This window comes from Colobus angolensis, unplaced genomic scaffold (assembly GCF_000951035.1).
Source record: "Colobus angolensis palliatus isolate OR3802 unplaced genomic scaffold, Cang.pa_1.0 Scaffold288, whole genome shotgun sequence".
In the NCBI taxonomy this organism is placed as follows: Eukaryota; Metazoa; Chordata; class Mammalia; order Primates; family Cercopithecidae; genus Colobus; species Colobus angolensis.
Window position 1 is genome coordinate 1312202 of NW_012116132.1, and position 4373 is coordinate 1316574.

Sequence of the window (4373 nt, forward strand, 5' to 3'; positions counted from 1 at the left end):
TTCATCTGTAGGACTGGGGCTGATGCAGGAGCCTTGGCGGCCACAGCCAGCTGACTTCTCAAATGACAGCAAAGCCGTGAGAAATGTAGATTTTTTCATTTCCTTGATTATAGTTTGAGAACCTTTGTCCTTGTTTTCTTAGTGACTGAGTGGATCTTATTTTACTACTTTCTTCTTTTAAACACACCATAAAGGAGGAAAGGAAAGAAAATAAAGCTACAGATAGTTTACCAATCCAAGGGGGAAATAGCTTCAACAAACCACATTTACATTATGACCCAGCTAGGCATCTTTGCTTTTATGAAACAGAGCTGCTTTGGAAATTGTTACATAATTCTAACCAGAGTGCAGATTTCCTAACCATATTTACACAGAAACTTTTTTCAATTTTTATGATTTATTTTCCAATAACTCTTCTTTAAGAAAAATAGCATCAAAATTCCGTGATTCTTCTTTCTTTACAATTTCAAGGGGCAGAAAATTCAGCTAGAACTAAACACAAATAATCTAATGTTTTGAGATTTGATTTTTTTGAATTACAGCAGAACCCTATTGTGGTAGGATTTGTTATTTGACATACTGAAAACTAATTGAGTTGAATTTAATTCTCTAGTATACAATTACAAATGCCAAAATCCTCAGACTTTTTTTTTTTTTGAGACAGGGTATTGCTCTGTTGCCCATGCTGAAGTGCAGTGGCATGGCCAATAGCTCACTGCAGCCTCTAACTCCTGGGCTCAGGTGACACTCCTTCCTTAGGCGCCCAAGGCGCTGGGATTACAAGCATGAGCCACTGCTCCTGGCCCAAAACATCCAGACGTTTGAAACAGGGAGGGCTTGTGGAGACATGCCTGGTCTGCTAGATTTACAGCTGAGGCCAGAGGTAATTGCTTTTCCAAAGGTCACCCAAGGCCTATGCCTTCCTCGTGCTGGCCCAGCAGAGACAATTAATTTATGAGTTGAGGGCAAGTGTTCTGGAAAGAGGCATTCCGTAATTGTGAGATGGGTAAGTGGGCAGGGATCTAAGGAGGTAGCCACGAGCAAGCCTGTGATGATTCCAGCTCAGGATGCAGGGTTGACCCAAGACAGGGTTGGTCACCTTGATGATACCACAGACAGGCACAGAGCACAAGGCCTCTATTCAGATTCAGCAATGGGACTGTGTCCAGTGGACATGACCCAAGAGGCCCTTCTCTCAAAGCTAACCAGCCAGCTATAGTTAAGAACCCAAGATAGTGGATTGGCATTTGCGCAGAGTCACCTAATCTAAACTCACAGATTTCCCCCTGCCATGTGCGGAATCCCTTTTTTTTTTTTTTTTTTTACAATAATCTGCTCACATATATGGCTTTCCCATCTGTCTTAGTCTGTTGGGGCTGTAATAACACAATGCTGTAGACCAGGTGGTTTACAAACAACAGAAATCTGGAGTCTGGGAAATCCAAGATCAAGGTGCTGGCACATTCAGTATCTGGTGAGGGCCACTTCCTCATAGATGGTGCCTTCTCATTGTAACCTCACATGATGAAAGGGAAAAAAACTTTTGTATTTTTCTTGTAGAGACGGGGTTTTTTCCATGTTGCCCAGGCTGGTCTGGAACTCCTGGGCTGAAGCAATCTGCCCATCTCAGCCTCCCAAATGCTGGGGTTTCCTTTATATATGGGCATTAATCCTATTCACATGGGCTATGTCCTCACAGCCTAATCACCTCCCGAAAGCCCCACCTCCAAATACTGTCCCCTGGGGAGTTAGGATTTCAACATATGAATTTGGGGGTGACATAAACATTCAGTCCATTGTACCATCTAACCTGTGAATTCCTTTAGGACAAAGGCAGTATCTTGCTCATCTTTCAAACCCTAGTACCTAACACAGTGATTGACACAAAAATAACTCAATAAATGTTTGCCAAATAAATAAGCAGTGGCAACTGCCCCATGTAGAGCCAACAGCAGGGGAGCATAAAATAATAGCCAGCCATTGCTTAATAAATGTGAACTTGATCGTCCTCTCTGACCTGTAATTCCAGTTTTAGGTTTACCCTAGGAAAACTTTTCCAGGGGCACCAGGAAGACAGGGAGATTGCCAAAATGTTTATAGTAGGATTGTCTATAATAGCCCCAAATGGAAACAACCCAAATATCTACAAACAGTAGAATAGATAAGTATATTGTAGTGTAGTCATTCAATAGAATACTGTGTTGCAGTGTAAATGAATGAATTACAGCCCACATGTCAATAATGTGAATCTCAAAACATAAGCCTAAGTGAAATGAGTAATTCAGAAAATAATTCATTTAGTGTGGATCCACTTATACAAAATTCAAAGTCAGGAAGAATGAAACAATACTTTGTTTAAAGTTGCATACATATATTGTAATACATTAAAGAAAAGCAAGGAAATGATTAACATACATTTTCAAATAGTGGTTATTTCTGGGGTGATGGAGGGAAATACAACTGGAGAAGAAAACTCAGGGAGCTCCAAAGTTATTGGTATTATTCTATTTCTTAAACTTGATAATGAGTACATGACTGTATTATTACTAATCTTTAAAAGGGTTATATATAATATTCACGTTCATGTATTTCATAATAAAAGGGTTGGTTGGTTTGTTTGTTTGAGACAGGGCCTCACTCTGTTTCTGAGGCTGGAGTGCAGTGGCGGGATCTCAGCTCATTGCAGCCTCAACTTCCTGGGCTCATCAGATCCTCCCACTGCAGTCTACTGAGTAGCTGGGACTACAGGCACCCACCAACACACTGGGCTAAATTTTGTATTTTTTTTGTAGAGATGGGGTTATACCACATTGCCCAGGCTGGTCTCGAACCCCTGGGCTGAAGCAATCCACCCATCTCGGCCTCCCAAAGTGCTGGTATTACAGGCATAAGCCACCGTGCTTGGCCCAATTTCACAATAAAAAGTTTCAAACAGCAAATCAAAAACAGAAAAACCCAATGGAAGCTCTCCCCAGCACTTCTGCCCTGGGTCTGCACTGGGGGTGGGAAGCAACATGTTGTGGAAGGCAGGGCTCTCAGGCAGTCTGATTGTCCTTGTAATGAGTGAGTCTGCTGGAGTTTGAAGCTGGATCCATTGCATGGTGCCCATCTCCTTGAGGGGTCTGCCTATAGTGTAAGCGAGGACCATGGAAGGGCAGATGTCTTTGGTCCAGGGAACTTTCTCTCCATAGGATCACTTCTTTCTGGGCATCCTTAAAGGGGAAATAAATTAACAGTCCTACCCTGTAACCACAAACTATGGTTTACCAAGGGTCTGTGCCCAGTGGGTGCTGGTGCCTGTTAACAGACAGGTTCTTTGGGGCCCCTCATCAATAGGACCTTGTTAAAAGTAAGGACTGAGCTGATGCCTCTGGGAGGTTACAGAGCTAGCCATTCAACAAGTCCAGTGTATAGTTTTCTCAGAAAGTAAGGGAGAAAGAAAGCTTTTGACTAGGTCCCTGACAGATAATCTAGGTCCTCATTCCAGAGTCATACAAGGCATGGTAGTTAAATTGCCCAGGTTGTAAAGTCCCAGGAGGATCTACCTCTTGCTAGCTCTGTGTCTATAAGCAAAGTTCTTCACCTCTCTAGGCCCATCTGCTCACCTGTAAAATGGAGATAATAGTAGTATGTACCTAAGAGGCCAATGTGAAGATTAAGAAAGATAATGCATGTGAAGCCTCTAGTGAGGCCCACAGAGGAAGCTCCATAAATATTTGATATTAAATGAATGCCTTCTGGTCAAGACTTGTCAGCCTGAGAAGAGGCCATGCTCTGAGCACTCACATTCTTGGGATGTAATTGTGGTGGTGACAAGATGGCCATTCCACAGGGAGGTCATTTGACAGGTGCTCAAGGAATGACCAGGTGGCCTGACCTTGATGGGCTCACCATGTTCTAGGGTCTGACACTGAGCTTTCTTAGTCTTGTAACTCAATTTTGTCCACGTATCCGGAAGGAATCCATTGGGAACCAATTGGGAGATTGATACGAAAACCAGGACACCAATTTATTAATTTACCATGGGAAACAGCAGTGCTTGGAGGCCGAGTGTGGTGGCTCACATATGTCATCCCAACACTTTGGGAGGCTGAGGCAGGGGGATTGCTTGAGGCATTCGAGACCAGCATGGTAAACACAGAGAGACCCCATCTTGACAAAAACATTTTTTTTTTTTTTCAGTCAGAGTCTCGCTCTGTTGCCCAGGCTGGAGTGCAGTGGTGTGATCTTGGCTGACTGCAGCCTTCTCCTCTTAGGCTCAAGTGATCCTCCCACCTCAGCCTCCCAAGTAGTTGAGGCTACAAGCACGCACAACCATGCCAGGATAATGTTTGAATTTTTTGTAGAGATGGGGTTTCACCATGTTGCCCAGG